The sequence below is a fragment of the Cibotium barometz genome, chromosome 16 (genome assembly GCF_041138505.1).
Source record: "Cibotium barometz isolate CiBa-2024 chromosome 16, ASM4113850v1, whole genome shotgun sequence".
In the NCBI taxonomy this organism is placed as follows: domain Eukaryota; kingdom Viridiplantae; phylum Streptophyta; class Polypodiopsida; order Cyatheales; family Cibotiaceae; genus Cibotium; species Cibotium barometz.
Window position 1 is genome coordinate 34,470,881 of NC_141061.1, and position 20,717 is coordinate 34,491,597.

The following is a 20,717-nucleotide window of genomic DNA, read 5'->3' on the forward strand; positions in this document are numbered from 1 at the left end:
ATGGATGATGTGGTGAAAGAAAGTAACAGGGGTGGGTTAGTCCCTCACCAAGGGAGTGGCTCATGAAGGAGTCACCACTTAGCATCTCACGGGAGAAGCTCACCATTGATTCTTGGAATAGATAACATTATCATGAATGAGCCATAATCCCATTTACATTGGTATTTATACTCCACCCAAGAGTTCACACCTACTTACTAGTTGTCCATGGCCTTGGGCCCATAATGCTTTCTTACAAACCATCCCTTCCCCAATGGTTTCGTCCTCGAAACCTCAAATGAATACCCCGAATTCGGAGAAGAATGTTCCATGTGGCTGAATTTACACCAACCCATATTGCTCTATCAATGCTTCATATGCCTCCAATGCTGAAATAGGTTGCCATGAAGCTTCTTCCTTAGGTAAACCTTTCCATTGAAGAAGATACTCCACCAAGGTACGAGTGCGAAGTACCTTTTTCCTTGTACCCAAGATAGCTTCTGGAATGTATTCAATCATTCCCTCTTCATTCATTGGAGGTAACTCATCAACCATTTGATCGATCATACCCACATATCCTTTCAAGTGAGAGACATGAAACACATCATGAATCTTTGTTGTAGATGGAAGTAAGAGTTGATATACAACCTCCCCAACTCTTCGTATCACTTGATAAGGATCATAATAGCGATGAGCTAGCTTGGTGTTGGTGCTTCCCTTCAAAGACGCATATCTTGACTTTGGTATTCTCAAAAGAACCCAATCTCCCACTTTGAATTCCAATGGTCTTCAATGAACATTGGCATATTGTCTCATTTTCTCTTGTGCAACCTTCAAATTACTTTTGCATTGTTGCAACAAACAAAGCTTGCATCCTTTCAGCTTCCTCCTTGGCATTATGGTTAGAAGTCTCATATGTACCCACCAACATAGGCAAATTGACCTTGTAACCATATAAAGCCTCAAAGGGTGACATGCCAATGCTCACATGATATGTTGAGTTGTAAGCAAACTCAGCCAAAGGTAACCAATCATCCCATGTGCTTTGAGTATCATGACAATAGTGGCGTAGATATGTTTCCACCCATTTGTTTACTCTTTCTGTTTGACCATCGGTTTCGGGATGATAGGCGGTGCTTGGAGTAAGCTTGGTTCCCATATATTCAAACAATGTTCTCCAAAAAGTGCTCATGAATTTGACATCACGATCACTCACAATTTGTGACGGCATACCATGCAACTTGAAAACCCCATCAACAAATTGCTTGGCAACATTTTGGGCTGAATATGTGACCTTGGAAGGAATGAAATGGGCCACTTTGGTCAATCTATCCACCACAACATACAAGCTGTCCCACCCTTTCTTTGTGCACGGAAGGTTTTAGTAATGAAATCCATTGATATATGACTCCATTTGCCTTCGGGAATGGGCAATGGCTGAAGCAAACCTCCCGGTTTATGTGTAGGATCCTTGTTCAATTGACATGACCAGCACCCACTTACATAAGCATGAATGCTCTTCCACATCCCCTTCCAAAAGAAACTTTTCCGTTATTGCATCAAAGGTTTTGTAGACACCCAAATGACCAGCCATAGGAGTACAATGCATCTCTTCCATGATCTTCTTGATAAATGATGAAGTAGGAACCAAGTAGACTTTTCCTTTGTAGTAGAGGAGACCATTTTTCAGCTCATAATGGGGTAACTCTTCACATACACCTTGCTGTAATTTCTGCACTATTTGTGAGGTTTCTTCATCAAACAAGTACTCTTCTTGTATCTCCATGATCCAATATTTTTTTTTTCCGAGAAAAGATCCTTTCATTAGTTATATAATAAAAAATGCCCGTAGGGCTACAACAGATCTCTCCTGCTCATAAGAGAAACAGAGCAGTGAATACAGCATGGCAGCCCGGGAGACTCTCCCTAGGTACTGCAAAATACAAGCATCAGTACAAAGGACTGAGAGGCTAAATCAAACAATAGGGGGAGGGAAGAGCCAAACAGGTGCCCTGTAGTGCCAACGAGGGGATCCCGTGTGTAAGGTGTAGAAGGGGCCACAATGCCAAGTGGTGTGAAAGGCCTGGCGCTGCAAAATCGCCTCATCCGAGTCTCCCCGGGGATGCGGTCGTACTGTCCTCGCAGGGTGTGGATCAACTCCTGCCAAATCCCTCGTACAGTCTCTGCTGGTGGCTCCAATCTCCCCTCAAAGGCCATAAAGCACCGGGCCCTCCAGGTGAACCAGATGGTGAGGCTGCTGAGGAGCTCCCATCGTAAATCCCGCTCCTGTGTCCAGCTGGCGGACGAGAAATCCGGTGCCGGAACCAGGCGAGGCTGGCCCCTAATAAATCTGATGGCCTGACTGCCCTCCTCCGTCTCATAGCCCATAGTTTTAGCAGGCCCTGATGAAGTCGACCAAGCAGCGGCACCCCACGTAAACATACCCTCTGGAGAGAGGGGAGCCAGAATATGCAGCATCCGCAGCCAGATCTGCTGCGCCTGAGGGCAATCCCAAAGGCAGTGTCTCTGTGTCTCCATAGGGTGGCCGCATCGGACGCAGGCCGCCGGAAGACCGCTGTAAACAAGCCAAGTGCCAACTGCTGAGCCCCTGTGGGCGACCAGCCCACTGAAAAGTCGAGATTCTACGGGCCTGTCGACTAGCCCAGAGCCGAGCCCAAAAATCCTCCAGGAACTCCAGTGAGAGCCCCTGTTAGCTGCCAATGCCCCGTCAAAATATGCCGCCCCAGCCGAACAGTATACTGGAAAAAGGTAATCTCTGTGGCCTCGAGGGATGCATAGGGATCGTGCCACTCGTACTCCCTGGGGTCCCACTGTAGCCGGGCCAAGGGGCGCGCTGCATATGCCCATATGCGCCAACCCGGGAGCACATCAACAGGATCGGGGTCTATATGCCACTTCCGAGAAGCGGCGGCCACTACCCTAATCCTCTGAAAGGTGCACTCTGCAACCAAAGGTGACTCCACCTCCACTCGCTGGAGTCTGCCCTCATCCTGAATCTCATAGTAGAGGCAACTGCCATCCTCAGTGCAAGCTCTGACAGCAATCAGGATCTCCAACTGTGTAAAGGCTCCCATCCACCGTGGGGTCACTGGCTCGAGAGGCGTGAACCACTCCTCTGTGAGTGCCTCCTGAATATCATCTCTCATAATCAACCCCCCTCTGAAGTGACTCAGCCTCTCCACCTGGATCTCCTCTGGGAGATTGCAGAAGGCCTGCCAGTCTCCAAAACTACGAGCTGGGCCTGCCGCTAGAGGCCCCCAGGCTAAATGAGGCCGAGAACCCAGCATATGACCCTGCTCTGTGCGAACCGCTGGGCTCCAGATGAGCGGCTGTCTAGCCCGCTCCTCAACACAAGAAGGAGGTCGCTGAGAGAGCCCCGGTCTCAGCAGCTCCCAAGCTCTCAGGATACTCAAAGCAAATCTGTCCTCCCATCCTCTACTGAGGCATGTCCTCCTCATCTCTATGAAGATCCAGCGAATCTCTGGTGCCCAAGTGCCCCCTGCTGGGGGCGTCCGAGCCTGCAGCCGCCGCTGCAAGAGGAGCTCTTTCCAAGGCTCTGCGCCTGGAAGCAGCCCCCGAACAATAAGCTTCCCCAATAAGGCTCTGCTCTGATCGACTGGATCTATAATGCCCAAACCTCCCTGAGCCAGCGGAAGTGTAATAACTGCCCATGCAACCTTTGCCCGAGCTGGCTGACCGTCCCGCCCAGACCATAGAAAGTTCCTGATCAGCCTCTGTACCTGGCTGATGCAAGAGCTCGAGAAGATCCAGCAAGACGTAATGTACCACATGGTCGCTAACAGCACCTGATTTGCCACCACCACCCTCCCAGCCAAGGATAGTCGAGCTGTACTCCAATACAAAAGCTTCTTCCGAATGCTCAGAAGAAGCGGGGCAATCTGCTGCTCAGGTGACAAATCTAGGCCAATCTGGCATCCCAAATACCGCACTGCTGTGTGCCTGAAGGAATCCATCTAAAACCGGGGTCCGGGCTCCATGCCGGAGTGGGAGCACTACTGATCCAAAAGGCCACTGTCTTGTGCCAATTGATCAATGCTCCCGAAGCTGCACTAAAAACCCGGAGCGACTGCTCTGCCCGAAGGAGATTGGCCTCTTGGCCATGCAAAAATAAGCCCGTGTCGTCTGCAAACTCAGCATCAAGCAAGTCCTCCCCCCGGACTGGGAGCTGAAGTCCTCTCAAACCAACCTCCTCTGCCGTCAAATACATGCTCATAGCCTCCGCAAAGAAGAGAAAAAGAAAGGGGGCGAGGGGACACCCCTGAGACGGACTGATCTGGTCAGCTCAAAACTCGGCCCCTGTCCTCCTGCAATCAACACCTGGCTGCGAGCTGTGGAATACAGAGCCGCCACCCCTTTGATCCATGATCCAATCTTTATGCACCTCAGAAATAGCATACAATGAGCAGGCCCACATACGAGACAAGGAATCGGCAACCACATTTTCTTTGCCCCTTGTGTATGTGATTTCAAAATCATAGTTTTGTAGTGTTGCTACCCACCTTCTTTGCTTAGGAGACAAATTGGGTTGTGTGAGGAAATACTTCAGCACCCTATGATCACTTCTCACATAAAAATGACTCCCATATAAGTAATGGTGCCATTTCTTGATAGCATGGAGTATAGCTATGTTAACAAAATAATGGTAAATTTTGTTAGATTATTTATAAGTAGTTAAAAACTACTTTAATTGATTCTAAGTGAGAAAAAGATAATCCTATCAATTTGGGAAAAGGGGAATAATGGAAATAGCTTAATCTAGTGAAATAATCATAATTAAGTTTATGATTATGGTTAAAATTATGATTTAATTTCATAGTTTAGATTTAAGCTTAAGAATAGATATTCTATCATATTTGCATTACAATGTTTTATTCTTTTAAGAAAATTAAAAATTATGAGTAATAACAGCGAAGCTATGGCAAAAAATTTTAAAAAATAATACATATCTTATTTTATGCATAATGCTAAAAGAGGACTTCCTACCATATTCTAGGATTGGACATCCTATGTAAAAATAATGATTTTCATCACATTCATGGGAAATAAATTTTTAGTATTTATGCATAAATAATTAATTAAAGAAAAGAGAAATTTTTGGTAAATTTATTTTTATGCAAAAAGAGGGATTCCCATAATAATTGAGATCCAAGTAATTAAATGAAAAAAGAGGAATTTTTGGTATATTAAAATAATGGATATTTTTTATTTAATTTAAAGAGAAATTTTAGACAAATTTATTTTATGCATAAGAAATTTTCAAATGATAAAAGAGGAATTTCCATGACATTTGGAATTAAATCCTTTAAGCATATTCAAAAAAATTGGATATTTGTATTTAATTAAAAGAAGAATTTTCATGGTATTTTAAGTAGAGAAGAAAGGTTTAAATTAAATTTTGGTGATAAAAGAGGAATTTTCACCATAATTCCACCTAGAAAAATTAGGTTGATTATTAAATTGATAGAAAGATTATTGTTAGATATTTTATGTAGATAAATCACCAAATTGATATTTACCCAAAATTAGATTAAGAAATTTTTTACTAAAATCTGATATTCTCCTATAGAACCATTTCTTAATCTATTATGGTTAGGAAGAAATGAAATTCATAGTTGGAATTTTCCTTACGGTTAGAAGTTCAGTAGATGTTTCTCTGAAGAAAATCCTTAGGAATCAAAGTTATAAGTAAACCAAATAATTTTGGTTAGACCACGACTATGAGAGGGGCGGCTAGTAAACCACTTGCCCGTCTCTCGAATCTGACTCAAGCAAAAACCTCATGACCAATTCCAGTTCTTGATATAAAGAATAGACTACCATTGAATTAGCATAGTTTTCCCTTAACCAAAATCACCAAGAATCTAGTTGGAAATTCAGTCAAATGATGGGTAGAATACCTTGATGAGAGATCATTGATTCTCATTAAGAAAATCTGGATTAAGAGAAAAGGGTTTTGTGGAACCAATCTCGAACAACCAAAAATTCAGTGAGACCCCTCTGCTCCCTCCGCTCACCGAATTCCCGGTCGCTCTCTAGCAGTGGAAGTAGCTTCCTCTTGCGCGGGGTAGGGTTTCCCACTCGCCGCGGCCTCATCCTCAAATGTCTGGACATGAGACTAATCTGGTGGTCATTCCGAAATCGAAACCGAAACCGGGAAAATTTCCCTTGCCTGGAAAACAGGGACGATTCCACCTTTTTGATTTTCTTAAAATGAATTTTCTAACGGGTTCAAGAGATTAAACTATCCTTCACCTGATTAAACTAGGTAGAAGGAAAACTATCACTGACTTAATTTGAAGAAATCAACGCTTTTTCCTAACCGAAATGAGGCACAGCCGTTGATCTAATCATCTGTAAGTTCTCCCGTTCTAAAATAGGGAAAACACTTAAGATAGTCCACTAAGTCTTAACTTGGAGAAAATTTTCTATTCATCGATACCTTGACCATGTAGAGATTCAAGGATACGTATCATAGGTAAGACCTAGTCCTATCTTGTAGGGGGAGCGTGATCTTCTAAAAGTCAAATCACCCATAGGGTAATTGATCATAAATTGAGTAACTACTAGACTTGATTTCTAGAGGCAACGCTTTTTTCCTCATCCATGCAAGGCACAGCCGCTAGCCTAGTCTTCTAGAATAGAGTTGCCCAAGAACCTATTTAATCCAGCGTAGGGATTTCACTTAATCTGTTGGAAAGCTACCCAACTAATCAGGTCCACCCGTCCGTAGGATGGTGCCGTCGGGGCATTCTATCCTCCCACTTTCCACCCTACTCACACGTCAATTTTTTTTCTAATTAATCCTACCACACTATTTGACATAAATAAACATGTTTCTTAAATAAGGCCCTTTTCACAAGGTTTATTAAAACAGTCTTTTTCCACAATACAATAATGCCAAAAACAAGATTTAAAAAAAAAGTTATACATGAATCAATTCCATACAAGCCAAACCGGCTCTCTTATTCTTTTCCTTTTTATTTATTATTGCCGATGATCTAGGATTCGGCCTTCCAGCCTTTACATGCTGGGCAAACCCTACGGGACCATACACCTCATCGTTGGCTGCTGGCGAGGACTCAAGCCGGCCTGTCGCCCTCTCAGGCTCCATCACTCGATCCTCCTGCCCCTCAGAGGGATGTCTGCACACTAGGGTGGGCTTATTCACCACACTGTAAAGGGAGGGTTGGAGTTGCATCGAGAACATCTTCTATAATCTCGTTGTTGTGCGCTCCTCTCGAGGCAATATTCTGATGTTTTTGGGAAGGGGCCATCTTGGACGTCGTCTTATAGGGCTCGCTGTTGCGGTCAAAACGCTCCAGTTGGATCTCAACTCTGAGATCGTTTACTCACTGTATGAGCAAAAGACCACAGCGCATGAACCCTCTCTTAAGGCAAAAACCTCTTACTAAAGTCCACGCAAATGGGGGGGAATTGTGAGATGTCCTTAACACAAAAACGTTTTGCAAAAGGGGAGAAGAGCTGAGGGCTGCTATAAGTCTCTCCGGGGGAGGGAGAAGAGTTGACACTGTCTCCTAAAGCAAGAGGGGGATAGAGGAAAATTGCCTTATCTAAAAAGTGGAAAATGAGGGGGTGTGAGAGGGGTGGGTGTACTACAACAAGTACAGTGCACAGGGACGGACGGTGGTACGAACGACGGCACAGCAGAGCATAGGCTATGCAGAAATGCGTGTTGCCCTTGGAGCACCCCGGGGGTTTATATAACCGTGGGGTACGGGTACGGGCGTTGTGCAAAGCAAGGATAAAAGGATGGTGTACCAGCAAAGGCTGTAGATCAGTGGCCTGCATGGGTCTAGGGGAAAGGTACGATGTCGGTTAACAGGGAAAGGAGTGGTACGCATGTATCTTTTCTGGTCAAGGGTAGCATGGGTGTCCACGTAGCGGTACATGTGGACCACACAGTGGGCGGCCATCCTTTGGTTCTTGTGCGGCCATCGTACGGCCACCCTGGTAAGTGTGCACGGTCTAAATTTTGGGACGGGGTTCCCAAATTTGGGATGTCGGCCTCGATTTTTGCGTGCCGGACCACCCTGGCGGGCAATTTTTTTTTTGTCCGGGAGGTTCTCTTGGTCGTTGGGGTTCAGACTGTTTGTGAATCGGACGCTCAGTCGTGCATTTATTAAGGTCTAAAGGTCGTTGCTTTTTAACTAAAAATGATTGAAATTTACGTATAAGCTTGATCCGGTGTCTGTTTTGGATGTTGTAAAATCCTATATTAGGGTAAAATCACGTGCAAATTCTAAATTTGGGCTCAAAATTTGAAGATTCTAAGTAGAAATGACTCATTTAATAAAATCATTGATTTTTATACCATAAAAACTCTATTACATGGACATTTCTTTATTAGTGAAGATGGGTATGTTACATCCTTCCCCCCTTAAAGAAATCGAGATGTCCTCATCTCCTCTCATGAATTGGGGATAATCCTTTAAGAGTGTAGCTTCATCTTCCCAAGTTGCATCCTCTTCAGGGTAATCTTTCCACTATACTAGATGTTCTACAAGAGTTCTATTTCGGAGTTGCCTTTCCCTAGAATCTATGATGCTACTAGGCTGTAATTCAAGGACTCCTTGAGTAGGGATTACAACTTGTTCATCATCAAGAATATGATCGAGACTGGGTACATAAGGTTTTAACAAACTTACATCATGAAATACATTGTGGACTTTGATATGGACTCGGAGTTGGAGTTTATAGGCACTTTTACCTAGACACTTGATAACTGTATAGGGGCCACAATACCTAGGGCTGAGCTTTTTATATTTCCCAAGTGATAGAGAACTTCGTTTGGGTTGCACTCGTAGAAGAACTTTGTCTCCTTCCTTGAAGATCCTTTCCGACCTCTTGGTGTCACCATAATGTTTTTGTCGATCTTGGGCAGCTTTAATATCTTTTTGGATTGCCTTGGTTTGTTCCTCCATCTCTTTGAGCATTTTCCTGGATGCCTCAACTCTTATGGTCGGAGAAAAGAAATTTAGAGGAGACAAGCATTCTTACCCATAGAGTGCTTTGAATGGTGACATTCCTATGCTCTGATGATAAGATGCATTGTAGGCAAATTCTACCAGAGGAAGGTATTGAATCCACCTTCTTGGTTCCCGTCCACAATATGCTCTGAGAATGTCTTCAATTACTTGATTAACTCTCTTAGTCTGGCCATCGGTCTCTGGATGATAAGCTGTGCTAAAGCAAAGTTGAGTTCCCAGGGCTTAAAATAAGGACTGCCAGAACTTTGAAGTGAAGTCAGAATCCCAGTCACTTACTATCCTTTTTGTGAGACCATGAAGTTTTAGGACTTCCTTGATGAATATTCGAGAAACATCAGAAGCTTTGAAGGTTTTCTTTGCTAGTATAAGGTGAGCTACTTTGGTAAGTAAGTCCACTATTACCAGAATGGAGTCATATCCTCCTTGAATAGTGGGGAGACTTGTGATAAAATCCATACAAATGCACTCCCACTTCATTTGGGGAATATCCAAGGGTTGAAGTTTCCCAAGCATCTTGACCCTTTCAGCTTTGATCCTTTGGCATGAGAGACATTGCTTCAAGTACCGAATGATATCATTTTTCAAGCCTGCCTAATGAAAGATCCTTATTACGGCATTTAATGTTTTTGGATAGCCTGGGTGTCCTGCAGAGCAGGACTATCATGAGCCTCATGAAGGATTAGTTTCTTTAAAGTAGGATCCTTAGGGATACATAGCCTGTGATTGATTGAAGTAGAGGCTTCCTTCATGAGTGGAGTATCCCTTGATTAGGTTTTTCTCTTTCTCTGAATTTCCCCCTTCTTTTACTAACTTCATCATCCTCTGATAATCTGGATCATGAGATGAGATTTCGTCCACCTTGACCAGTATGGGATTATTTGGCATTGAAATTGCACTCAAGAAAGATTTGCGGCTAAGTGCATTTGCTACCACATTATCTTTCCTAGGGAGGAATTTGATGTCGAAGTCATATTCTTGTAGAATTTCAATCCATCTCCTTTGCCGCATGTTGAGGTTAGGCTGGGTGTGAAGATCCACTTTAGACTTTTGTGTACAAGCTGGAATTTGCCCCCCAAGAGATAATGTCTCCATAATTTGAGGCAATGAACAACTACTAAGAGCTCCAAATCATGGGTGGCATAATTTGCTTCATATTGCTTCAGCTTACGGGAAGTATAAGCGACTAGTCTTCCTTCTTGGCCTAGGACACCACACCAAGTGCTAGACTACTGGCATCAGTAAACCACTTCAAATTCCTTGGTGAAATCACGTTCAGGATTGGGACAGAAGTAATAATAACCTTGAGGTGATCAAAATTGTTTTGATGGGTTGGCAGCCACACTACTTTGCAATCCTTCTTAAGAAGATCCGTCAAAGGTGTAGCTACCAAGGCATAATCTTTAAAAAAAATCCTATACCATCTCGTGATTCCCAAAAACCCACGAATTTCACACGAACTGATTTAGGGGATGGCCACTCCATAATATCTTTGACCTTGGCAGGGTCTAGTGAAATGCCATCTTTGGAGACGATGAACCCAAGATACTCAATTTGATAAGTAAAGAAGGTACATTTGCTCTTCTTGGCATAGAGTTTGTGTTTGCGCAAAAATTGTAGAACTCTACGCACATGCTCCTCATGCTCTTCCATTTATTTGGAGTAGATTAAGATGTCATCAAAGAAAGCAATCACAAATTCATCCAAGTAAGGACGGAATATGTCTTGCATTAGGCAGTTGAAGATTGCAGGAGCATTGATTAACCCGAATGACATTACAGTAAACTCATAGTGGCCATAATGGGTATTGAAGGCTGTCTTGGGTATATCTGCTTCCTTGACTTTGATCTAATAGTAACCAGACCTCAAATCTATTTTGGAGAAGACTTTGGCCCGATGAAGCCTGTCAAAAAGTTTATCGATGCGAGGGATAGGATACTTATTCTTGACAGGTACTTGATTCAGCCCTCGAGATAATCTATGCAAAGGCGGAGAGTTTCATCCTTTTTTTGGAAAAGGACAGGTGCCTCCCCAAGGAGAGCTACTGGGGCGTAGGAATCCTTGCTCAATGAGTTGGGAAAGTTGCTCTTTAAGTTTAATGGCTTCAGGAAGGGGCATTTTATAGGGCGTTTTTGAGATGGGTTGAGCCCAAGGGATCACCTCGATTTCATGATCGACTTCTCAAGGAGGCGGTAGCCCTGTAAGCTCGTCAGGGAAGATGTCAGAGAATTCTTGGAGCCAAGAGGGTTCTGTCTCCTTACTAGGTTCAATGGCTTTGTTGAGCTTGACTAAGAAAACTTTCTGACCCTTACGTGTTCCCTTGAGAAGATGTTTTGCCTTGACTACCCTAGATTTCGGTTTTCCTATTATCCCCTGAACGGATATTACTTGGCCATGCTCATTTTCAAAAGTGATACTCCCCTGGTTACAATGAATGCTAGCTTTGTTTGCAATTAACCATTCCATCCCAAGGATTCCATCATAAATTCCTAATGGCAAGACTCTAAAGTGGCCATGAGTTTGCTCATTACCCAGCTCAAAATCAAGGTTTCCTATAGAGTGGCGAGATACTTCTTTTCCACTGGCTAACTCTATAGTCATTCTTCTAGCTGTTTTTTGACCCAAGTTTAATTTTTGCAAACACCTAGGAGAAAGAAATGAATGGGTACTTCCACAATCAATCAAAAGCTGAAATGGCTTACCGTGATGAGTGGCTGGGGTTTGGATTACACCAAATTGTTTATTCGGACCTTGGTGTTCTACTACCGCATGGACGGTGGCGCACTCTTCTTCAGCCATTTCCTATGTCGGTTCTTCACTTATAATACAGGCGGTCCTAGCAACTGCTCCTCCGTGGCCTCTACCACGCCCACCGCCTCTTGCACCTTGGTGGATAGGGGTTCCACGGCCTTGATTTCCTTTGCCACCTTGGGGAAATGATGTTGCCATCTTGGGACAGTTGGCCCTAAAGTGTCTCGGCTCATTGCACTCAAAACATAGAGGGTCTTCTCTGGACGAAGAAACATACGAGCGGGGGAAAAAAGAGTTTCCTTGTCGCCCTCTATTGTAGTAGGGAAAATTCTGTTGGGGTTTCTTGTAAGGTTGATCTTTAGGATTTGCCTCAGGGTAAGATCTCTTTTGATGCTTAGGTTTGTCAGTCCTCATTTCTTTCACAAGGGGCTTTGCTCGTATGAGAGCATCCTGTAATGTGCTTGGCCTCATTGCTTCAAGGCGGGAATGTAAGGGTTCATTTAACCCTTGATAGAAACGAGCCACTTGCTAGGAAGTAGTCACAGCTGGGGCATACTTCCGAAGAGTGATAAATTTGGAATAGTAGTCCTCAAGAGTCAAGAGTTAAGTTGCACTGCCTAAGACTAAAAAACTCATTCATCTTTATGGATTCATGGGATGGGGGAAGATATATTTCCTTCACGGCCTGCTTGATGTCTTCCCACGTTTGAGAATTCTCGGTGACTCCCTTGTCACGGCACCACTGTTTCCACCAGAGTTTAGCATCTCCGATGAGGCGAAACCGTGCAAGCATAGACTGATTTGCTACTCCAATACCGGGGCAGCAAAGAAATAATCGTCCATCGCTTCAATCGAGACTTGAGTATCCTTCTCAATCTTTGAACCTTCTACTTTAAAGGAGGGAGGTTGCATTTTCTTGAGCAAGATCTTCTTCTCCTGGATATCAATGTAAAGCACATTGGGAAGTGGAGGGTGATCGTCCTGGCCAATCATTGTAAAAACAATTTTAAGATTACAAGATTCATATTTGAACAACGCTTATTTTGGAGAGTAAAACATTGAAATCATTTTATTTCCAAATATTTACAAGGATGAGTTTTATTACAAAGATCTGAGACTAATATAATTAGTCTTATTTGCCATCAAGGGAAATTCCTAGGTTTGACTATGACATAAGGGTAGAGCGGTCCACATAGGTGAAATATGGGGGTTCCGCTGTAGTTTCTAAGACTCTAAAAACTGATGGTAAGGGTGGTAGACTCTGGATTAGGGTAGGTCCCAACATAGCTACTCTGTCAGAGCAGGTAAGACCTACATCACTTGGTCAAACACCCAGTGATCTTGAGGTATGCGAATCCCATCTATAGTCAGAGAGGTGTCGGCCCTGTGGGGGTACAGATGAACCAAAATAAACGGATCATCTTCAACTTTTCAATCCAACAAATCCACTTTAGGTCGGTGGTAGTAAGGTTCCCGATTCAATCTGCTTGAATGAAGAAATATCTCGGCCCACGACTCCAAAAATCTCTACCCCATCCTCTTTCAATACGAGAGAAATGAGGGAGGGACATCTTCTCTAGTATCTGCACCATGGTGTCACGGAACTCGAAATTTGAGGAGTGACTAGCAGTCTCCAAGATGCATTGGAAAACTAGAAACTTCGAGTAGGCATCTTCCTCTTCCTACAATCATTCAAACATCAATTCAACTTGTTTGTTTTAGTAGGATGTTTTTATTAATTAGCATTATGTTAGGTAAAACATTCATTGCAAAACAGTCCTTAAATGGCAATTCCTAAGAGCTAAGATCGGCTCTAATACCAATTGTAAGGTTCCCCCCTTCTAAAATAGGGGAAACACTTAAGATAGTCTACTAAGTCTTAACTTGGAGAAAATTTCCTATTCATCCACACCTTGACCATGTAGAGATTCAAGGATATGATTCATAGGTAAGGCCTAGTCCTATCCCCCGCAGGGGGAGCGTGATCTTCTAAAAATCAAATCACCCATAGGGTAATTGATCATAAATTGGGCAACTACTAAACTTGATTTCTAGAGGCAATGCTTTTTTCCTCATCCATGCACAGCCGTTGGCCTAGTCTTCTAGAATAGAGTTACCCAAGAACCTATTTATCTAGCGTAGGACTTTCACTTAATCTGTTGGAAAGCTACCCGACTAATCGGGTCCACCCGTCCATAGGATGGTGTTGTCGATGGGCATTCCATCCTCCCATTTTCCACCCTACTCACACGTCAATTTGTTTTCTAATTAATCCTACCACACTGTTTGACATAAATAAACATGTTCCTTAAATAAGGCCCTTTTCAAACAATCTTTTTCCACAATACAATAATGCCAAAAACAAGATTTATAAAAAAAAGTTTTATACATGAATCAATTCCATACAAGCCAAACCGCCTCTCTTATTCTTTTCCTTTATATTGCGGATGACCTAGAATTCGGCCTTCCAGCCTCTACGTGCTGGGCAAAACCCTACGGGACCATACACCTTATCGTTAGCCCCGCTGGCGAGGACTCAAGCCGACCTGTCGCCCTCTCAGGCTCCATAGCTCGATCCTCCCGCCCCTCAGAGAGATGTCTGTACACTAGGGTGGGCTTATTCACCGCACTAGCCTGGGCCCTCAGAACTAGGCAGCATCATAATCTCTCGCCTCAATCGACGAACCTTATTCTCCCAATGGTATAAGGGATACCTTGGGCCATTCTCAGGCTTTGCTAGCGACGCCGCCCGGCTACACAAGCACGGAACGGAGTTAGCGTCGAAGCCAAGAAAAACTTGCACTCTTTAAAGATAACAATTTCAATGCAATTTATTGAATACAGCATCACACAATTCGTAACTTCATACAATTTTATGTCATTATATTAAAAGGAAAAGATACACATTTATTAACACTAATATATAAAAAAACTCTTCTTTAAAAGATAACCAAGCTAGCCTGGCCACCATTTCCTTGAGGATCTTGTAAAGGGAGGGTTGGAGCTGCATCAAGAGGATCTTCTCTAATCTCGTTGGTGCGCGCTCCTCCTGAGGTAATATTTTGATGTTTCCGGGAAGGGGCCATCTTGGAGGTCGTCTTGTAGGGCTTGTTGTTGCGGTCGAAACGCTCTAGTCTGATCTCAATTCTGAAATCGTTTGCTCACCGTATGAGCAAAAGACCACAACGCATGAATCCTCTCTTAAGGCAAAAACCTCTTACTAAAGTCCACGCAAAATGGGGGGGGGGGGGGATTGTGAGATGTCCTTAACACAAAAACGTTTTGCAAAAGGGGAGAAGGGCTGAGGGCTGCTGTAAGTCTCTTCACACGCGGGGGGGGGGGGGGGGGGAGAAGGGTTAAGGACATAGCAAGAGGGGGATAGAGGAAAATTGCCTTATCTGAAAAGTGGCAAATGAGGGGGTGTGAGAGGGGTGGCTGCAAGGGGCGGTTGTACTATAGCAAGTACACTGCACAGGGACGGACGACGGCACAACAAAGCATAGGCTACGCAGAAATGCGTGTTGCCCATGGAGCACCCTGGGTGGTGGGGGTTTATATAACTATGGGGTACGGGTACGGGTGCTTCGCAAAGCAAGGACAAAAGGACGGTGTACCAGCAAAGGCTGTAGATCAGTTGCCTACATGGGTGTAGGGAAAAGGTACGGTGTCGGTTAACAGGGAAAGGAGTGGTACGCATGTACCTTATCTAATCAAGGACAGCATGGGTGTCCACGTAGCGGTACGTGTGGACCACACAGTGGGAGACTGTCCTTTGGTTCTTGTGCGGCCATCCTACGGGCACCTTGGTGAGTGTGTACAATCCAAATTTTGGGGCGGGGTCCTCAAATTTGGGACACCGACCTCGATTTGCGTGCCGGATCGCCGCCCCGAGGGGCGATTTTTTTTTTTGGTCCGGGAGGTTTTCCTGGTCGTTGTGGTTCAGACCGTTCGTCAATCGGATGCCCAGTCCTGCATTTATTAAGGTTTAAAGGTCGTCGCTTTTTAACTAAAAATGATTGAAATTTACGTATAAGCTTGATCCGGTGTCCATTTTGAATGCTGTAAAATCCTATATTAGGGTAAAATTGCGCGCAAATTTCAGATTTGGACTCAGAATTTGAAGATTCTAAGTATAAATGACTCATTTAATAAAATCATTGATTTTTATACCATAAAAACTCTATTACATAGACATTTCTTTATTAGTGAAGATGGGTATGTTACATCATCTGAAGAAATCAACGCTTTTTTTCTAACCGAAATCATGCACAGTCGTTGATCTACTCATTTGAGAAATTCTTCAGGGTTTTATTTAACTACTCGAATTCTAAGGGTATTCCTATTCTTTCAATTTAATTATTAAAACTCCACTGATTCCAACATCCGGCCCATGGGTTAGCCACCACCCAACCACTGGAATCAGGAGAACCATAATTGAATGCCTTTCTTAACTTTTGCTTTCAAATATAGATACGCACACACTCCTCTTTAAAACTTTAACATATAAAATAATCCATTGACAAACTGTTATTGGTTACAGATCTCATAACTCAAAATTTTCATCCAGTCCCTTGTTTCTCAAAAAACAATATCACTCTAGACTCTCCGTTGAGACCCACTGGTAAGATCCAGTATAACAGATTACAATAATCATTTCGTCCATCATACATATCTTCCACAGCATACGCACGAGTGTCCTAGGCATCGCGAGCCCGTGCATCGCCTGGTCAGAACCCTCTAGGATTCTCCTTAGGTGTCCTGGCACTTCACTCAGAGACCGCTTCGTCGGCCCTCGCCCATCGTACGGGAAGCACACCATTTTTCAACCATACCAAGGCTGGTCAAGACCCAGGCTTTGCCGCGTGAGCCGTCCTTTGAACACTCCCCGCTAGTTGTTGCAACCAAACTTCCCTTATTTAGAAAAACATATACCAAATGCTCCCTCCAGCATTCTGGCATAAGACAGTCCTTTAAGAAAACAGGATTTCTATGCAAGTTTTTCAGTTTGTTTTTTCTTTTGAATACAATAAGTATTTCTTGAATCAGTATCCCAAAAACTTCTTGAACGGAATTTTATAGTTTATACTAGAATTCCTCGAATTCTGTAACCTTGATCCACAGATCAATTCGAAGGGTCTCAAACTTAGTTTCAGATTTGGTGGGAGTTTTGAGTGTATTTTTCTAAACTGGTCACACCTTCTTTCCTCGAAACTGACAGAAGAGTTTGGTCTTGGTCAAAGGCTGATTCACGGTTCGAGTCGGATAAGATTTTTCCTGAACTATCTTTCTCGAAAAGGTTTGATAATTCAGTTACTATTTTACTAAATTTCTTTCTTTGAATATTCACTTAACTGATTTCTAAATTAGTTATGAATTCCAATGAGGAATAAATTAATCATTTATCTGAAAATTTCGATCTCGATAGATTTCTGAAGATTTCTTTTTACAATCCGTGTGAATATAGAACGATAGAAATTTATCTCTTAAAGTATTTAATTATTCATTTATCAATTACTCAGAATTTAAACATAGAATTTAAGAGAATTCTAATTTTGATATAAAAATTCTTTATGCATGTGTTTATGCATAAAAATCAACTTCAATGGGAATAACACTTTTATAAAAAATCCTTTTATGCATAAAATTAAATTTAATAGGAATAACACTTTTAAAATAAAAAGAATTTCTCTATGTATCTATTTATGCATAAAAATCCATTTTTATAAGAATAACGTTTTTATAATTAAAAAAATCCTTTATGCATCTTTCTATGCATAAAAATCAACTTTAATAAGAATAACACTTTTATAATAGAAAAATTTCCATTATGCATCTTTCTATATATAAAAATCAAATTTAATGAGAATAACACTTTTATAATTAAAAAAATATCCACTATGCATCTTTCTATGCATAAAAATCAAATTTAATGAGAATAACACTTTTATTATAAAAAATTTTCCATTATGAATCTTTCTATGCATAAAAATCAAATTTAATGATAATAAAACTTTTATAATTAAAAAATTTTCATTATGCATATTTTTATGCATAAAAATCAAATTTAATGAGAATAACACTTTTATAATAAAAAAAATTCCATTATGCATCTTTTTATGCATAAAAATCAAATTTAATGAGAATAACACTTTTATAATAAAAAATTCCTTTATGCATCTTTCTATGCATAAAAATCAAATTTAATGAGAATAATACTTCTATAATCTAAAAAAAATTCCTTTATGCATCTTTTTATGCATAAAAATCAAATTTAATGAGAATAACACTTTTATAATAAAAAAATTCCATTATGCATCTTTCTATGCATAGAAATTTTATGAGAATAACACTTTTATTAAAAAAAATCCATTATGCATCTTTCTATGCATAGAAATTAAATTTAATGAGAATAATACTTTTTTAATAAAAAAAATCCTTTATGCATCTTTCTATGCATAAAAATCAATTTTAATGAGAATAACTTTTTTATGATTAAAAAAAATCTTTTATGCATCTTTGTATGCATAAAAATCAAATTTACTGAGAATAACACTTTTATCATAAAAAAATTCCTTTATGCATCTTTCTATGCATAAAAATCAAATTTAATAATTAATATCAGTGATATCCATGCATATTCATAGGTGAATATGTACATGGAGTAATTAGAATATTTATTTTAGATGAAAAAATGGTGGGAGTTACTCTTTTGGAATAAAATAAAAACAAACTTTCTTTTCCACAAAATTTTAGAAAATTTTGCCATAACCTCCTTTGTATGGCTAACCATTTCTCATTTTTTTCATTCTTTATTTAACTTAAATTAACCCAAATAAGATTCATAGAACTCTTATCTACACAATTTTCTAAATTCAGGAGAGTAAACAATAAGAAGAGTTTAATTAATGCCTTAGTTAAATTTTCTAGGATTAAGAAAGGCTGGAACGTAAAAAGAAGAGAAGGAGTCGCTTTTTCATCAAGGAATAGCATTTGAATTTAATTCAATTAACTACAAAACATAAAAATCAAGAAAACCATAGATTTAAAATTTGTTAATAAGTAAGAAAACTAGCTTACATGGAGCATGTAAGCTCTCCTTTGGCTTGAGGGATTGAGGGTTCTACTCTTGTTTGAAGCAAGAGTGGCCACCAATTCACTTTGGAGAGGATTAGGCCAAAAACAATTGAATTATTAAGAAATTCAATGTAGATGGCTCAGGACAGGAATAGAGTAATAGTGCATAAACCATATTAAGCTTTTACAAAGGGGGAGGCTTCTATTTATAAGAGAAAGTGAGCCTCTAACCAAGCAAACTGATTCTAGAATTCTCCAGATCAGTTTGGTCAATTTTGACCATTTTTTGGTCAGTTCAACTTACTTTTTGGATCTAGTTTTGAAATAGGAGAGAGGAGAGATGAAATATCTCATTTTATTGATTTAAAATTGGGGATAATGATGAGAAAAAAAGGTGCCTACTTCATGAGGGGAGATCCCCACTCTGAGGTGCCAAAATTTAGTTTTTTAATCCTTTTCTTTGGTCCTTAGTCCACTCTTCATCTTATGTGAGCATTTACTCATTTTTGGGGGGGTTTTCTTTTATTCTTCAATTTATCTCCTCCCTACATTTGGATTAATCTTATCGGTCCATAAGAACCTTAATACAAAATTTTTAAAAAAATCTAGACCCTTAGGCTAAGGTCTTTTGTGCACATTATAATCTATTTGTAATGCACCTTAGGAAGTTCTTTTTAAACTTCTGTTTTGGGGAAATTTATTTTAATAAGAAGGGATATTTTTCCATCCAAAGATATCTAAAAACTGAATTACCTCTCTCTAGAATATTTTCTCTCTCTAGGCTAAAACAGGTAGAAACAAGATCTTTTATATTTCTAAAAAGGGGATCGATTACAGGGGAAGAAACTAGACATCTTGAGGGGCAGGGAGGAAGCTTACAAATTCTACTTGCATAGAACCTCTATTCTCATTTAAAGGACTGTTTTACGTCAGAATGTTGGAGGAAGCATTTGGTATGTGTTTAACTAAGGAGAGACTCGTTGCAATAGCTCTGGCACTCGTCATTGAGGCACGTCGCTCGGCACAACCTACCGAGGTCTTCACTAGCCTTAGTATGGTTAAAATGGTGCACTTTCGCGGTACGATAGGCGAGGATCGATGAAGCGGTCTCTGAGTGAAGTGCTAGGACACCTAAGTAGGATCCTAGAGGGTGCTGACCAGGTGATGCACGGGCTCACGGTTGCCTAGGACACCCATGCGTATATCGAGGAAGATACGGATAAACTGAAAAGAATGACTTGTGAACTGAATTTTGATATTGGATCTCATTGTTGGTTGACCAGCTGGTCTTCAACGGAGATTCCGGATGATATATTTTGTAAAACTATGGACTCAATATTTTGGAGGATTATGATGAGTAATACTATGATTTCATTGAAATATTGTTTTAAAGATAACGGAATGTGTTAAAATGGAAATTTCATATTGGGTGTGTAAATGGTATGACTACCTTGAATTTTTCTTGAAACATTGGCTAGGGGACTTGGGAACCCTTTTCCTCAATACCAATTTTTTATAAAGTAATCCCACCAATACAGGGGTTGGTGGTGGGCGGTTGGCTAACCCACGGGTCTCAGTTGGGGTTAGGCTGGATCGGGGGATTCGTGCGATACAAATAGTTACGATTAAGTTATATTAGTTAGAATAAGTCCTAGGAAGGCCCTTGTTCTGTGGGAGGGAATCAGCAGGATGTGCCTCACTAAAGGAGGAAAAAAGCGGTGTTCTATGGACCAAGTGCAAGTCTCTTCCTTGATCTGACCATGTGACTTTCGGGTTCGGTCCAATCAATTTGGTTAGTTAAGACTTTGACTCGATAGATCAATTCTCCCGTTTGATGATTTTCCTGGTGGAATAACCCGTGCCTTC